At 41.5% G+C, this 18,302-nt stretch overlaps 1 protein-coding gene and 1 long non-coding RNA gene across 24 annotated transcripts in view; both read right to left on the bottom strand.

Moving 5' to 3' along the window:
- Positions 1–18,302, bottom strand: part of RGS6 (regulator of G protein signaling 6) — a 564,797-nt gene that overhangs the window by 484,180 nt on the left and 62,315 nt on the right. The window lies entirely within an intron of this gene.
- On the bottom strand, positions 9,480–12,071 carry LOC146401836 (uncharacterized). The gene is made up of 3 exons (XR_014811089.1): positions 11,951–12,071; positions 10,923–10,984; positions 9,480–9,732 (listed from the first exon to the last, which is right to left on the bottom strand). It is a non-coding gene; the product is annotated as an uncharacterized LOC146401836 (long non-coding RNA).

Below are 18,302 nucleotides of genomic sequence, written 5' to 3'. Positions count from 1 at the left end.
AAGGAGAGAAAAATCTTCTCAGATGCCAAAAATCTGATAAAATTCAACATTCATTCATGATTTCTTCAAAATAACAAAATACAGCAAACAGAAAAATATTTCTTACAAATCTAAGAATAAATGGATATTTCTTAATCCAGTAAAGGGCACCCCAACCTATGGATAGCATCATTCTTGACGGCACAGCATCACAAACTCCTTTAGAGTCAGTGATAAGACAAGAAAGGCTACTATCAAAACAATTCTGAAGGTGGAACTCAACAACTCAGACCTATCAGCCCAAAGTAATCAGAGGGGGGCTGGACAATCACATCACTGACAAAGAACAGAAAAGCAGGGACACACATGCACACGGCCAAGTGCTGTATGACTGGTGGTGGTACAAAGATTCAGTATACGGACTGAGACAACTGGACATCCATATGAATAAAAAGAAGTAGATTCTAGTTTCAAACTATACACAAACATCAATTCTAGGGGTTCCCTTTGCGGCTCAGCAGTAATGAACCCGACTAGTATCCATGAGGCTGCGGGTTTGATCTCTGGCCTCGCTCAGTGGGTTAAGGATCCGGTATTGCTGTGAGCTGTGGCTACAGTAGCTACATCTCCAATTTGACCCCTAGTCTGGGAACTTCCATATGCTGCACGTGCAGCCCTTAAAAAAAAAAAAGTTAAAAATTATCAACTCTAGGTGACGGTAAACACATTTCAAACGTTTAGAAGAATGTATAGGAAACCATTTCATGACATTGAGGTAGGGCAGAATTTCATCAACAAGGCATTAAAATACATATTCCATAAAGGAGAAACGGATAAACATGACTATCAAAATTTAGCCCTTCTACTGAATAAATGACATCATAAAAAAGTGAAAATATAAGCCGCAGACTAGAGGATATTTGCAGTCCGTCAAACTGACAAAGAACTCATATCGGGAATATAAATGATTCTCATACATCATTAATAAAAAAGCCAATGGCAACAGAAAACTTGGCAACAGATAGGAATGGGCAATTCACAAAAGAGGAAACTCAGATGGCCGCTAAGCAGATGAATAGATGCTCAATCACACTGGAAGCAGAGAAATGCAAATTAAAACAATGAGATATCATTCCATGGCCATCAAGCAGGAAAAAAAGTTAAATCTTATAAACCAAGAGGATATGGAGAAACGGTAACTGCTAATGGGAGCATAATTACAACTGCTCTGGAGAACAGTCTGGAAACACCCCAAATTGAGGACGTGCCTCTTCTAGCAGTTTCTCCTCCAGGTACGTGCATCAGACAAGCTTTAGCACATATTCCTAAGCAATAAACAGGCACACAGATGTTTACTGCAGCACTGTCTGTATTAGCAAAAAGGTGGGCCCAGAGTTCCCACTGTGGTGCAACAAAATCTGGAATGCGGGGACGCAGGTTCCATCCCCAGCCCCTCAAGGTGGGTCAAGGATCTGGCATTGCCACAGCTGCGGCGGCGGAGGTCGCAACTGTGGCCTAGGTAGCAGCTGTGGCTCAACTCTGATCCCTGGCCCAGGGAACTCCACATGCTATGGGGCAGCTGAAAAAGAAAAAGAAAAAAACAAGAACAAAAAATGGTGGCATCTTCTTAACTTTCTCTTAGATGAGTGGACGAATAAACTGATTTATTCATATGCTGGAATCCTACAGAGCAATTAAACAAATCGACATGGACAAATCTCCAAAAAAAAAAGAAAAAAAAGTCAGAGGGAAATATACAGTATAATACAATTCATGTCACTTTTAAAACATGCCTTCTGAAAGGCCTGAACACACGAGGGACTGAAGCAGGACTCTGCAGAGGTGTGACTACAGAGGGAGGGCGGGGGATGGGCAGGCAGTGGGGTAGGGTTTTAGGAATGCCTAAAATCTATTTTTTTCAGAGACAGAAGAATGGACACATGCCAACAAACAGAGCAAAATGTTACTAGTCACAGATGTGGATATCTACAACTTTCTATGTAATCTGGAAAGTTGAACTAGGTAAAATTGAGTTTTTTGCCCTCCTTTAAAGAAGAATTCAGTTCATGCCCAGCTTGTTTGGGAGGGATACAAGTCTTAAGGGAAGATCTCTGTTGAGCCAGACAATGCAAACTTGGCCTCTTGATCCTTGCCTGGAGTCTGTGGATTCCTCGCTTCTGGGGCAACACTGACCCAGGCACAGCTGGGGTCATCTTTGTTCACATCTGGCTTGTGGTCTGGTCTGGTTAATGTTTAGCCTGCATCATTTAAACTTAAGCTCACACTAGAATCCTTCATTCTTTTTTTTTTTTTTTGGCCCAAGGCATAGAAGTTCCCAGGCCAGGGATCAGGATCAAACCCCTGCTACAGCAGTAACCAGAGCCATAGCAGTGACAATGTCAGATCCCTAACCTGCTGAGCCACCAGGGAACTCCCTCATACTATATTCATTTCATAAACTAATTTGCTTGGAGAAAAAAAACCTTAGCAATCATTTAATATCAGTCCTGGAAACCTATCTGTGATACAGTTTCCTATAGTGTTCTATACACTGATATGTTTATAATTTGAAACATTATTTTTAAAAGAAACACACCATTCAGAACAAAAATGGACCAGTCTCATGACATCATTAAAAGACATCTAAAATCCTCCATTGCCTTGGACAGGACCAGCACTCCCCAGCCTCATCACCCACCTCAGCCGCTGGACTCAAGGCTGACTCTTCCCTTTTTCCAAAAATCAAAGCCTCCAACAGAGAGTAAATATTTGTCAGACTCAAAAATATTCCCAAGAATATGCAACGGGCTCTGAAGACAACTTACAAAGAAGGATTCCAGAAATGTTTGGGGCAATAGCAACATCAATGGAAACATCAAAGGATTACATCTATCCCAAGGTCACCACTTTGAAGAGAGTAAAATCCATTTATACTGTAAATCTGATTTGAAAAAAAAAATTCAACAGCAGTAGCAACTAAAGTCATTCCTCTCCTGACTGTCAATGCCATCTAGTTTGGGAGTCAATGCGGAGCCCAGTGAAGGATGTTGGAGCCAGCGTTGTAAATGACACCACATGCTTACAAAGAGCACGCCATTCAACACAGGGCTCCCACGGTGGCTGTAAATCATTGCAGATCCTCATGCCAGCCGGGGAAGAGGGGGATTTACCTAGGTATTTTGCTCAGAAAATAGGAAACTTGTGAATCAAACACTGAACCCTGTGGGTCGGCAGAAAGGAAACACTATTTTCACAGTGAGGTGGGATCCAGCAGCTGCAATAAGCACAGGGCACCACGAGGGAACAGGACAGGAATCAGGTGGGCAGAGGAGGAGGCATTCCGAGGAGCAACCCTCGCCTGCGTGATTTCTGCATCTGCTCACCTTGAAATCCAATACAAATCAGGAGGAAGGCCTGCAAGGGCCCATCCCACTCCACAGACAAGAATGCCCTTGCCCCTTGTCGGCTCACCACGCAAAGGCTTCCTTATGTTCACAACATACCTTGCAGTACCTTCAACAAAGCATCGACAGATGAGTCCACGGATATGTATTTACTTCGCGAGTATTTACTGAGTGCCCGTGATGGCCCAGTGCTAGACTGCTTCATAAATGGGGACCTGAAACAGCCCTCATCAAGTGTGGAGTAAATTGGGATCTGCTTACAAAAGGTACCTTTTAAATCTGGACGGGACAGAGATTATACACTTTCCTTTATATCAACTGCCACACGCCGAGACTGCCTGTTCATGCTTCCTGGACATTAGAACGGGTAAAAATGGAGTCATTTTGGTAACACAGCTTATTGAAGAATATAACCACACTTGAATTTACAGGAGCTATTTGACAATTAACTTGGCTTACCCAGCAAGGGACACCCACTACAAATAATGGCTAAAGGTTTTGTTTGTTTGTTTTCTTACTTACACTACTAAGTATTTTCCACAAGTTAACTCATTCAGTCTTCTCAACAATACAGCAGGGTGGATATGTTTATGCCCAATTTACGGATGAGGGAAGATGAGGCATCGGCAGGTTCAAAACCTTCCCAGAGCCGCACAGCTAGCCAATAGTTGAGACACAATTCAAATTCTGATCTGCACTCTTCACCACACACAAAACTGCCTCAGGGACAAAAAAAAGATGGAGGTAAAACTTTAACTTTTATAAGAAATGTCACGAATACATAAACCCATGGCTAATAGTTCCATCTTATAGAACTGTTTAAATAGCAAAAAGAAAAGGGGAAAAAAAAAAAAAAACTGGAAGAGGCTAAAAAAAAAACCCCAAAGCATGAGAATTAAGGTAGATAAATTATTTTTATATCTTCATAAAATAAAGTCACTAAAATATACAGAAAAAGAATATCAAAAATGTTCATGGTCTTCTAAAGTGCAAAGAACAAGGTACAAAATTTATAAAAATTATAACACAACCTTTCCTTTTTAAAAAGAAAATCATGTGTGTATGTACAGAAATCTAACTGAAAGGAATATACAACTAAATCTTAATAATAGTTATCTGAGTTATTATATTATAGGTGATTTTAATTTATTAATTTTTGCTCATCCAAATTAAAAAAAAATTTTCTCTACAGGCAGAAGCCCCCTCCCAAGAAAAAAAAAAAAAAGGCAGAAACCCATGTAATAATCAACACATTGACAGGTGTCAGTCAAATCACTTATATCCAAAAATTAATATCAAAGACTATTTATAAAGCGACTAGTGATATATAATTGCTATTGGCCTCTAAATCTTTTCAATGTATTCCCCAGTCACTTAAAAATCTGGACATGTACTTCTAATACATGAATATTTAGTTATTTTGAAATGACATATACTCTCTAGCTCTATGTACATTTTAAAATTTCATAAAAAGAGACATTTAAAAAAATAAAATAACGATTTTCTAATATTTTATTTTCATATCCTAATGGATTTTCATACAAAATTCCTGAATACCAACAGAGCAGAAACACACTGTCACAGAGTGCTGGAAATAAAGTATTACACATCCCAAAGGAAAGTGGATTCCATCATTGGGAAACCTGAAAGCCTCCATGGGGGAAAACAAGATGCAAAGGAGATGAGGCTCAAAGGCAAAGTGACTTCAACGGGTAAAATGATGTGCGTATATATATTTCTTCACAAAAACTAATTTTCCTCGAAACTCTTGATGTTGTGTTTAATCTCCAGAGTTGCCTGCAAAGCTGGATTCTATGTGTATAACCTAATTTGAGAGTCATGAGCAAAATAGAGGCAGGACAGCCAGAGCAGGTCAAACAGCACAGGGCACACAGGCGGGGGCGGGGGGAGAAAGACATTTCTCCTTTGTTTGTGGAGAAACAGTAATTGATGGTTTTCAAATGCTGCCATGATGGGGTGAAGATTCTGCGTGGAAAGAGCCATCCATCCAAGTATAGGGAATTGAAAGTATAAATGGAGCCAAAGACAGTAGTTGGGAGACCGTAATCCTGTCACTGGGAATAGAGAGAGATCAGCGAGAGGAACTGTCATATAAGTAGTTCTGTGGGATCTGGGCATTGCGTGGAGTAAAAGAGGAAGACAAAAGCTGACCCCCATGTGAGAACCAGAAATAGAGAATCACAAGGAGAAGCCATTCGGGGAAAGAAAAATGAAAACCCTGGTTTTGGTTAGATAGAATCTGATGAGCTCCAGGAACCATCACCTCTGGGGTGAAATATGGGGCTTGAAATGTACAAGTCTGGAGTCAATATCCAAATGGAACAAACAAGACTGCCCACCAACAGTACCTAGACAGCTCATTCAATGTCATGTTATTCAATACATGTCAATTCAATACTCCATGTAAGCAACTGAGCACCTGAGAATAAAAAATCCTGGGGAGGGCACAGAACCTTTTTTTTTAAGTTTTTTACTAAATTGAGTTACAATGCTGTGCCAATTTCTGCTGTAGAGCAAAGTGACGCAGTCATATGCATGTATACATGCCCTTTCCTATATTATCTTCCATCAGGGTCTATCCCAAGAGATAGGATATAGTTCCCTCTGCTGAACAGTAGGATTTCATTGCTTATCCCATCTAAACGTAATAGTTTGCATCTACTAATCCCAAATCCCCAGTCCATCCCTCTCCCTCCCCCATAAGGGACCATTCATTCCAGAGACCAGTTTCTCTCAACTTGGATTCATCTTGGTTGATTGGTCCATTAGTCAATAATCAGAAATGTAGCCGTAAAAGATAGGAACAGAAGCATGGCAAGTGCGTCAAAAGGCAAATCGAGAAGAAAAGAAGAAAAAGCCAGTTCAAAGAAGGCAACACCAACAATAAAAAATGACTGAAGAAGATAAGTGATCTATGTGTGTGCGGGGGCAGGGGGGCGGTTCGTAGACTTGGTCACTAAAATACCTTGGAGGGGAATTTCAGAGTGGAAAGGGTGACAGTGAGTTTTGAGGGTGAAGCAGTGGATGGGGGATGACAAGGGGGAGGCAGCCAGCAGAAGGGACTCCTTTTAAGCTTGGCAGGAAAATAAAGACACGCAGAAGTATAGCTCCAAGAGAAAGCAAGTCTAAGGAAAAGGGTGGTCGTTCTACTTAGTGTTAGAGGAAAAAAGGTTTCTACCTGAGCATCCCTATAAAAAGTGGTAGAAAAAAGAAAATGCAAGAGGGAAAAACAATGATGAATAATGTTAAAAAGGAAGAGGAACAAAGGCTAGAGAGGGGAGTCTTTGAAAGAACAGATGATTTTTGGATAAAAGAGGGGGGAACATTTTAATGAGGTTAGGATCAAAATGAGAGCTTAGGAAAACAGGAATAAACAGATCAGGAAAACAGGAATCAAGGTCATCCGCTAAGACTGAAGACCATCTGAAAGGAGGGAAAGGTTCTGATAACAACCAAAAGCTATGCCACAGGGATCAACAGGCTGTTGTGTAGTTGTGTGTGTGTGTGTGGTTGTATGTGTATGTAGTTGTGTGGCGGGTGTGGTTGTGTGTGTATGGTTGTATGTGTATGTAGCTGTGTGTGTGTGTGGTTGTGTGTAGGGGGTGTGGTGCACACCAATCCATACATGAGCACACACACACCCTTTGATTAAAATACTTCTCTAAGAAACTGTAAATAACTCAAGGAAGTCCACTTCTAGTATATATTTTAGAGTTTTCTCCCACATTAAAGCTATCTTAGCCTGAATGGTTGCTATCTTTGCATAGAGGTCTATTTCAAGAGAGTGTGCAGAGGAGGGGACAATTAAAACAAGAAAAGTTCATTTGTCTCAACTTCTGTTGAGGCAGTAACATGACAGAGAGGCAAGGCTCAGGAGAGAAATATTAACATCTTATGAAGACCCGAAACACCGGGGAATTACTTTTTCAGGAGGAAGAAGGTTTCATTTGAAGGGTAAGAATAGTGCTCATCACCAAGACATAGGAGAAAGAGAGGAAAAAAATCAGGGGACCTAAGAAGTGAGGAGAAAAAAAGGGCGGTTTTATCAAGAAATCATCTATCCCGTCCGACCAGGGAGGAGCAAGGTCTGATGGCCACACACTGGTTCTTATACACGTGGACCTCATCCAGAGGCAGAAGTGACAACTGTAAGGCGGTGGCTCCCCTGGGATGGATCCTTCCAGACGAAAGAAAGGGAAGCCTGCTTCATTATACCAACCCAGGATTGCCATTTCTCCCGCAAAGCAGCCAGATAGACTATAAAATTCTTCAAAGGTAGAAATACCAATTCGCTCCAAAACATTTCTTTAACACCTATGTTCCAGACACAGAGCTACATGCTGGGGAGAGAGAAGTGACAGGCTTTCTTATATCACTTTACCTACGACTGAGTGGATAAAAGCTACTCCAAAACGCAACAGCGTAAAATGACCAACACCTGTTATCTCATAGTTTCAGAGTAGGTGGCTCTGGCTCAGGGTCTCCGTGTTGGGAGTCCCCCAAACACACCCCAGGTTCAGCGGTCACTAGAAGGATGCACAGGACTCACCTAGGGTGTCCTTCGTGGCTCTGACTTATTACAGCAAAATCAGCAAAGGGTGCATGGAGCGAAGCCCATAGGAAACCAGGCACAAGCCTCCAAACGTCCTCTCCCCACCGAGTCAGCCAGGATGGGCTTAATTCCTCCCAGATCACATTGTGACAACAAATTGTGAAATGTTATCTACCAGGGAAGCTTATCAGAGACTCAGTGACAGAGGTTTTCATTGGTGGCTGTTCACATACCCGGCCTCTGTCTAGCATATAGCAAGATTCCAGAGGCCCAGAAAGTACGATAAATTATACTGCTTGCCCAGTTCAGGCTCAGTCAATCACTCTCACCATTAGTTAGAGAATGGTGGGAACCCTCCTAAGTCCAAGTTCCCAGATGCCAGCCTTTCTCGAAATCTTGCAAGCAGGACTTTCTAAGGACCCCGGTTTCAGGCCTATGTTAATTCTTTTCTGCTTAGTGTCCCACGAGGTTGCCATCGAGTTGTCAGCTGGGCCACCATCATCTGAAGCTTTGACTGGAGCTGGAGATACACTCATAAGAAAACTCACACACGTGGCTAAGGGCTGGAAGTTTTTCCCTGCGTGGGGCCTGCATGTCCTCAACATATAGCAGCTGGCATTTCCCCCTGGCGAGTCATCCCAAATGGAATGAGCAAGAACACACCTCAAACGGAAGCTATAGTCTTTAATCTCAAAGTCACAAAGACCAAAGCCAGTACAATGTGGGAAGAAAAGGGGGTGCCAAGACTCAGTGGTCATGGGGGGCTATCTTGAAGGCTGCCTACCACAGTCCACACTCTGGCCCTCTCCCACATGCAACAAAGACTAACCCCTCCCATGGTCCCTAAACGTCTCATCCCATCACAGTATCGGACTCTCATCATCTCAGTCCGGCCTGGGTACAGAGGTAGTCCCAGATATACAGTTCCTCTCTATCTGTGGATGTGTGTGATTAAAGTGACAGGTCATCTGCCCCCACATACTCAACACTCAATGGTGGGACAAGTAGAGGACTTCTGCTCACATAGCGGGGGATGGGAGGCATGTAGGGAATGCAGTTCTGAAGTCCTGCCAAGCAGATGTTTCAAGTTCCTTGATTAGGTCTCGAGTTGAGGGCTGAGAATAGTTCTATATGACCCTTAACTCCACCCCCTGGACCCTTGGTTTTGGCGTTTCAGTTATTCTTTCATTCTCACGAACGGTAAAGGGCATTTGCAGCTGAGTAGTTTTCTCAGTCTTCTTACCTCCTGTTGATACCTAAGAGTTCAAAAGCATCTTTTCATTTTGTACTCTACATCCCTTTCATTTCAAGCTGATGGTGTCTCTTAAAAATTCGGAGAGTCTTCTGTGACTCCTTTTAGGTTTCATCCCATTAGACAAAAACCACACCTACCACCTTTGCAATGAGTCCTTCCCAACCTTGGGCTTTTGCTGGATACCATGTCCTTGAACCTCCAAGAAGGGCTGCTGTTTGATCAAGAAGATCTGCTAAGGCAAACCCTTCATCTCTTTAGAGGTCCTTTTGGCTGAGTGCTCGGTACTCTTGAGACGCCATTTTTGATTTCTGAGATCTTAAGATTTTACAGTCATACCCTTGGCTTCACATTTGGAGCGTGTTTTCCTAAAAGTGCTCTGAATTTGATCTTTGTTCAGAAGCCGTTTCTTAACTTTATTATCATGTGTTGTCTGGAGAGGCTGGAAATCTTCAAAAACAGCAAGTCCTAGCTCTTTTTTGCTTACTTTCTGCTTTCAGTTTCCCTCTCTTCTTGCAATTTTACTATAAGCAACAGGAAAAAAATATACATATAAGGCACTTTCAACAGTCTGTTAGAAATCTCCTTAACTGTATTATCTAGTTCATTAGGTACATTTTCTACTTTCCACATTACTTCAGGCATCGGTATTGCTAAATATTTTGCTACCACATAACAAGGATTCTCCCTTTCCAAGTCCCAATATGATTTTCCTATAAACCTTCACTGGGAGCCTCCTCAAAGTCCAAACTTCTAGAGACAATGTATTCAAGGCACTCTAAGCTTTTATTAACCTGTTCCTCAGAATCTTTACTGCTTTTCCACTGCACACTGCCAAGACTTAAGCCACGACCACATTTTAATGTTTCATTACATCAACACCCACTTCTAGTATCAAAATCTTATTAATTACCTATTGCTGTGTAATAAGCCACCCCAATCAAAACACCAAGCATCTATTGTCTTACATAGTTTCTGAGGGTCAGAAATTGGGAACCTAAATTTAGAAAGATGGTTTTAGCTCAGGGTCTCTGGTGAGCTGAAATCAAGCTGAGGGGTGGGACTTATAACATCTGAAGGCTCAGTGGGATAGACCTGCTTCTTAACTCCCGTGGTCATTGCCAGACTCTGTTTCTTATTAGCTGTTGCCATGGGAGTGACTCTCTCTATATATATAGATTGCCTGGCTGTCTTCCCCACATGGTGACTGGCTTTCTATAGAATGACCAGCCCAAGAGAAAGAGCCCAAGATGGAAGCCTCAGTCGCTTATAACCTAATCTTGGAAATGACAGACCATCACTTCTGTCCTAATCTATTTTGCAAAGGCACAGGACGTGAGGCTCGCTGGGGATCATCTTGCTGGATGGCTACCACATTTCCTATCTACAAGCCTAATGGGATGATAGCCATCAACACGACTTACAATAACATTTAATAAGAACCATAAAGAACATATGGAGAACTTATCCCCAGTTTACCCTGGAGGTGTCAAGACGGTGTGACAGGGAAAGTGATGCATATGTAATTTAGGGCCTAAAGCAAGGAATGAGACTTATCAGACACATGGAAGAGCCCCAGCCTGCTGGAAGCTTCCCATGCATTTCTCATGTTGCATAGCCTACCATCTGGTAAATTCAATAACCCCAAGGCTCTTCCTAAGAGCAAATATGGAACAACTTAATTTAATATCAATATTTTTGGAGGACACATTACCATTTAATAGGTGAATCAAAAGCATAATGGTAGATGACAAATGCTCTGCTTGGGAATGCCTCCTGTAAAGGTCAAAGTGAACGGGGGGAAATGATAAATAAAGTGAAAATGCACAGCGTGATAACAAATGTGAAAGTTGGAATAAACTCCCCTAATTTAATAAAGCACACAATTCTCCAACACATAATAGGGATTCTTTACATGAGAAGACAAGAAGAAAGACAGAGATGGAGAAAGAAATGCTAACCAAAGGTCCCTCCACAGGAAACAGATGCAAAGCACAGTTTAAAGAGTGGATGGAAAACAAGGTCAGGCAAGCACGCTGGAATGTAAAAGCCACTCTCATTTCTCATTATATGTGACCCAATCTTATTATAAAAATCTCTAAATAAACATAAGAAGGAAAGAAAAATCACCCATGACCTTAAATTCTAGGGATAACCGCAAACTGGATTATAGACTGTACCCTTTTACACTGCTAGACAGATAGGTGGAGAGATATACTTACACCACATATGTACGTATATGTATGTGTAATCTTGGAAATATGTCGTTTTTGGAAATGGATCTGTGTTTTTCATGAATATAAAATTAACAGACAAATATTAAATTCATATATGGGTTAACACATTTTAAAGTCTACATATTAGGGAGAGGTATGAGGTAGAAAGTAAAATTCACCTGTAATTCTTTCACTCAGGGGAAAAAACACTGTTTACTATTAACATCTGGTATTTTTCTCCCAGGCATCTTCAATGCAAATATGATTTTTAATGCAAGACTAGGCTCATGCTTTTTTATTAACTGCTTCTCTCATGAAAAAGTACATGGTGGCTAGCTTCCTCTGTAAACACGTGTCCCCCCCACATCATTTTTAATGACTATATAGTTAGTTTCCGAATAGGTATGTACCATAATTCTTTTAATCAATATCTTATTAATGCACATTTGTGCCGCTCCCAATTTTCCATCACTGTCAACAAGGCTCAGCTTTGACATCTTTATGCACACATCTTTTGCACACTTACCCGTCATTTCCTCAGGTTTGTTATGTCTAAAGACATTTTAAAGAGCTTCTTTGCTGTATCAATGCACACTCACACAAGGGTTTGAAAAATCTCCAGCCACCGGCTTCACCGTCACTGAGTACTGTAAGTACATACAGTCTTAATTTTCATTTCTTCAGACACAAAAGATAATAAGACAACACAGTTTAAAATGTTTAAAGAGCATTTGAACTTCTTTGTGAATTATGCAACCTTGCTGTTTGCCAAATGTTCATGGAAGTGTTCTCTGTCTTTGTTTATCAATTTGTAAGTGCCCTCCCACCCAAAGGCACATCCATTCCTGTTTTTAAATAGCCTGGCAGCAAAGTGTTATCAGCAGAACATAAAGAAGAACTCACAGAGTTAGAAAAACATCCAGCTATGTTCAAACGTTGCTGCCTCCAAATCTCAGGCCTGTCCCACAGCGGTGTGGACTATGCTGATGCCTCTTCAGCATTAAAGGCAGGCACGCCCCAACGGTGGTTCATGCAAAACTCTGGACGCCTGCTTCTCGCCCCAGGGTAATTAAACCAGGCCTGGTATTTTGGAGGATGCCCAGGTGGCTCAATGGGAACTACTGACTGAAGTTCTCATCCCCTAGCAGCTGGGAACACTGCAGGCTTGTAGTCCTTAACTGGGAACACTGCAGGCTTGTAGTCCTTAACAGCCCTTGGCTGAAAAGAGTTAACTAGCTTAAGTTCATGTCCCTTCCAGGGCTTGCCGAACCCTGTGACTGGAAGATGTGCAGATATAAAAGATCCTTCCTAGTGCCCTACCCCAGGAAATCCCAGTTCTAGAATTCCCACTGGGTAGGATGAGGCCTTAGGACTGCAAAGGAGCCCCTCTTCTCCTTCTGGCCAGTTTTGCCTCTGCCCCTCCCCGACAAGGGGGACTCTGTGAGATTCCCTAACAGTGTCCGGAGCACCAATCTCTGAGGCTGCTTCCTGAGGGAACCCAACCTAAGTCATGTCCTACATGGAACTTCCCCTAAAAGAATAAACTTCCTCTGAAAGAGTAAACTAAACAAAATCTTCCTCAAAAGATGAAGAAGGTAGTTACCAAAGCAGATTCAAAAATCCTTTCCGGTTGAGTTACTGTTTAATGAGTATAGAGTTTTCACTTGGGGTGATGAGAAAGTTTCGAAAATAGTGGTGATGTTTGCATGAAATTGTGATGGTGACTAACGCCACTGAACTGTACATCAAAAAGTTAAAACGGCAAATTTTATGTTCCGTGCTACAATTTTCCACCATCATTGTACCACAATTTTCAAAAATTAATAACATAATATACAAAAAATCATTAAAATGTATACTTTAAATGGGTGAATTGTTCGGTAAAGCTGCAGGATAAAAAATTAATACGCAGAAGTCTGTTGCATTTCTATATACTCATAATGAACTATCGGAAAGAGAAATTAAGAAAACTGTCCCATTTACAATTGCATCGAAAAGAATAAAATGCCTAGGAATAAACATAATCAAGGAGGTGAAACACCTGTACTCTGAAAACTCTGTCACAGAGGAAAGAAATTAAAGATGACACAAATAAATGGAAAGATATACCGTGCTCATGAATTGGAAGAATATTGTTAAAATGTTCATACTAATCAAAGCAATCTATAGATTTAATGCAATTCGTATCAAAATACCCATGACAGACATCAATGGAACAGACTAGAAGGCCCAGAAATACACCCATGTTTATATGGTCAACTAATCTACAACAAAGGAGGCAAGACAGTACAATGGGGGAAATTTAGCCTCTCCAACAAATGGTGTGGGGGAAAACTGGACAGCCACATTTAAAAGAATGAAACTAGATCACTTTCTTATCCCATATACAAAAATAAACTCGATATGGATTAACAGACCTATATGTAAGACCTGAAATAATAAAACTCCTAGAATAAATCATAGCAGTATGCTCTTTGACCTCACTCTTATCAGTAATTTTGTGGCTCTGAATTCTTAGACAAGGAAAACCAAAGCAAAAATAAACAAACGGGACTACATCAAACTAAAAGCTTTTGCCCAACAAATGAAATCATCATCAAAATGAAAAGACAACCTACTAAATGGAAGAAGATATGTGCAAGTGATGTGTTTAACAAGGGGCTAATATCCAAACTATGTGAAGAACCCATGCAACTCAATATCAAAAAAATCCAACTACTCTGATTAAAAAATAGGCAGAGGAACTGCACAGAAATATTTCCAAAGTAGACATACAGATGGCCAATAGGCATATGAAAAGATGGTCAACATCACTAATCATCAAGGGAATGCAAACCAAATCCCCAATGAGATATCGCTCACACCTGTCAGAATGGTTATTCTCAAAAAGACAAGAAATAAGAAGTGTTGGTGAGGATGTGGATAAAAGGGAACACTTGTGCACTGTTCATGAGCATGTAAATTGGTGCAGCCACTATGGAGAACAACAAAAACACTAATCCAAAAAGTTATGTGCGCCCCAATGTTCAGCACAGCATTATTTACAACAGCCAAGATATGGAAGCAACCTAAGTAGAATACTATCCAGTCATAAAAAAGAATGAAATCTTGTCATTTGTGACAACATGGCTGGACCCAAAGGGTATCATGTTGAGTGAAATAAGTCAAAGACAAACACCATATGATTTCACTTATACGCAGAATCTAAAAAAAAAAAAAAAATGAATAAACGAAATAGGATACAAACTCATGGATAAAGAGAAAACACCAGTGTTTGCCAGAGGGGAGAGGTGAGGAGGGCTGGGTGAAATTGGTGAAGGGGATTAAGAAGCACAAACCACCAGTTATAAAATAGGTTAAGTCATGGGGCTATATAGTGCACAGCACAGGGAATACAGTCGATAATACTGAAATCATCTCATATGACGACAGATAGGAACTAGATGTAAAATGGTGATCATTTCATAATGTACACAAACACAGAATCACTGTTTCCCGTCTGAAACTAATATAATATTGCGAGTTGATTTTGCTTCAAAAAAAATTAAGGTAATCCACTTCTTCACGAGAAATAAAATTACAAACCAAATGGGTGCATTATTGACATGTGACTTACATCTCAATAAGGCTGTTTAAAAAAATTCCTTTCAGTGCAGTGTAACGACATGGAGGTTAACAGGTGAGTAAAACAGCCTCGGCTCATTCATCCACAGAACAACGGCAATATTTTTCAGCCCTCATCCAGGGGTTTTCTTTCCCTCACCCCCTAAAACACAGAAACTAATGCTCACTGATGTGTACTTTATGCATCTTTGGTCAGCAGTAATTCAGGATTTATATGCTGAGTGGCACAGGAAAGAGAATAAGCAGTTTCTTGGGCCAGCTCCCAGAGCTAAGAATATTTAGACTACTTGAGGGCCAAGATATTGGCAACATCACTAAATTCAGTTTTGTGGTAGCACAGTGTTTAATTTCACCAACGCACACGCTCACACGCACAGAAAACCACCATGAAGCGAGGTAACAGACCATGTCTAAGAGGAGCAGAACAAGCTTATTTCTCAAACAAGACTGTGCCAAAGGCAGCAGGGTCCAGAGAACAATACGCAAATATTTTATCTCCCCAGAAGGGCACAACCCACTGCCACTCCTGCAACATTTAGAAAGTACTTCTGCATTTGCAAACTCCTCCGTGATCATCATCCTTAGCCATCCCCAGGAAGCCCAGAAGTTTCCCGTTTGGCGAAGACTGGCAAGCCCCTTATATTAATGTATACCTTCCCTTTAGCAAGAGACCTCCATTCAATAAAGGCCAAACCTCCAACAAGAGTTAACTGTCATTTAGGGTCTGTGGTTTCTTGCTCCCAGCCCTCCGCAATCAATGCTCTGTCAGAAACCAACTTGATGTTATGCAAAGTTTCATACACTGACGTGCTTAAGAATGAAAGAAAACTTTCATGTCAAAAACGCCGCCCAAAGCATAACAGAAAAAAACAATGCATTTGGAACTGGGAAACTTGACCTTCCGTCTGGAATCTGCTGCTCACAACCTGTGTGACCCTGGAGTACTTAATTAACTACCCTGAATCTCAGGTCTTTTATGTGCAATGATGGGCTTAAGGAAAATACGTGCACAGCCTATCTCACAGACTGTTGTGAGGTCAAATGAGATTAATGGCTGTCTAAAGACGTCAAAAACCAATTCTATACAAATGTGAAAGAGTACGGCAACGCTTCTCATCTCTAAAGAGCTCTGCAGAAACATAGCTCAGGGCCATTTAAGTGTAACACAGCTGTTTAAATATGAGAGCGAGCAAGAGAATTCCACTGAGGGAAAAATATTAATCCGAGTTACCTCCTCTTACATCCATTTCATAACTCATTGGAGACCAAACTGATTATGTTGTAGAAGCCACAGATCGAGGTGTGAAAGGAAATAAGTGTTAGAATGTGTCCTTAATTTAGACTGATGAAATCATTCCCACCTGAAACTCCAGAGTTTGCCTTGTTTTGATTGTTGTGGTTGTTGTGTTTATTATCACAGAAAGGACTGATGGAAAACATTCAGTTCTTTTTGAAGCTTGGGCATTCCTTTTTTTTTTTTTCTCCTTAGGAGAGACTACATTTTCACAACCAGGCATAGCCATTCTCTAGTGGAGCTGAAAGGAATCCGGGGAGGTAAGACAAAAATCATCAACAAGCTGATTTCATATTCCACAAATGTATAACCTCTGAGATTTCAAAGTCGGAGGCTGATTTCTTCCCACTGAACAGGGGACTGAGATTGGAACGAATACATGTTCCAAATTTAGCCCAGCCACACGGCTCTGAGCAGCTATTTAACCGCGGCGCACACGGGAGTGTGACCACACAGGGTGCCGGTAGAGGCCACCGCAGAACCAAAGGCACAGGCAAGGCCGACGCAGACAATGGACCTGAGAAGTCGAGAACTAGAATATGTGCCCCTTTCCACTTACTTTTGTGTTAGGGAGTCTGGTGGGGAGGGGAGAACTCAGGAGACAGGTGGACACCTAAATGATGTGTGGTATTTAGGCACTGAAGAATGAATCAACTCTAGAACAAATATTTCAATCTGCCATCTTTTCTCCTCTTTCTTTTCAGTATCAAACTCTTCAAGAGAACAGTCCCCAGCCTTTCGTCTCCATTTACTCACCACACTCGACATGGCTCCTTGCAGGTGGCCACCCACCGCGACATGTGATCGCCGGATCCAGTGGCCCCGCATGAGTACTTCTCAACCTCCCGCGGCAGCTCACACAGCTGACCAGTCCTTTACCTGGAAACAGCGCCTCCTCCGACTCCTTTCCTACAGCACCCATGCTGGCATTTCACCTACCCCTTCTCCTCTCTTTTCTTATCCCTGTCCCTCTCCTGGTTCTTGATGACCTAAGGCCTCTGGATTCTACTTTGGGCATCGTCCACTACCCGCAGTCCCTCGGACACCTGAGCTCTTCTGTGGCTCTCTGTCCAGCTGGATGTGACAGTTCCCAACCACCTCTGTTTCGAAGATCAAGCCCAGATTTCCAATTGCCAACTCCATATGTCCACTTATCCCCTCGGCACGTTACATCCAAGATGGAACCCACCGCTTTTCCTACAAAACCAAACTCCTCCTCCCAGCTTGCGTAAGCCTTGTTATTCTCGTTTCTCACTATCGAAGCCGTCCTTCTACTCTACCCACATACAACTTTCCAAGTCCCAGGAATAGCTCAAGACATTCCTCATATCCACTGCTTCTTTTGCAATCTCATGCAAAGATACACAATAACTTCTGATACAGGTTCTTGTTACCAGGACCTTCTGATTCTCCAAAAATTCTGCACAATGGTACCAGATAATTCTCCCTGCGTAATGTGTGTATCACAGCCTTGTTCAAAAACGGCTATGCTACTGCTTTTCAGGTCCAGATTCCTAAGCCTAACATCTTATATTCTCCATAATCCAGCCTTATCTCTGCTAAAATCCTAGATGGTCACAATGTTCCTATGAGTTTGGATTCCCAGCTATTTTCCTAAACTTGCCTTGAAGTTTCTCCTTCCAGCCAAAATGCTCTTTGGTTTCTACCTCTCCACCCCTAGACCATCTCCACCTGTTAAAATTACACCCTTCTTCAATACCTAGCTCAAACTACTTCTCAATGAAACTTATCCTCAATCCTCCTGTCCAAAATGCCTCATATGCAAAAATATTTTGCTGCATTCCTGAGGCTTTTACCATTGTCTGTGACAATGCACATTTCTCTCCTAGTTTAGATCACAAGTCTTGAAAGGGAGGGTCTCAACACCATGGTTTGCTGAAAAGAGCATGGACTTTTTTTTTTTTTTTTTTTTTTTGTCTTTTTGCCTTTTCTAGGGCTG

The sequence above is a fragment of the Sus scrofa genome, chromosome 7 (assembly GCF_054392235.1).
Source record: "Sus scrofa isolate SSC_HxYL_T2T_F1_AM1 chromosome 7, Sscrofa_HxYL_maternal_Yorkshire_Landrace_v2.0, whole genome shotgun sequence".
Classification (NCBI taxonomy): Eukaryota; Metazoa; Chordata; class Mammalia; order Artiodactyla; family Suidae; genus Sus; species Sus scrofa.
The sequence above is the reverse complement of the archived record's forward strand: the minus strand, read 5'-3'. Positions and strand labels throughout refer to the sequence as shown.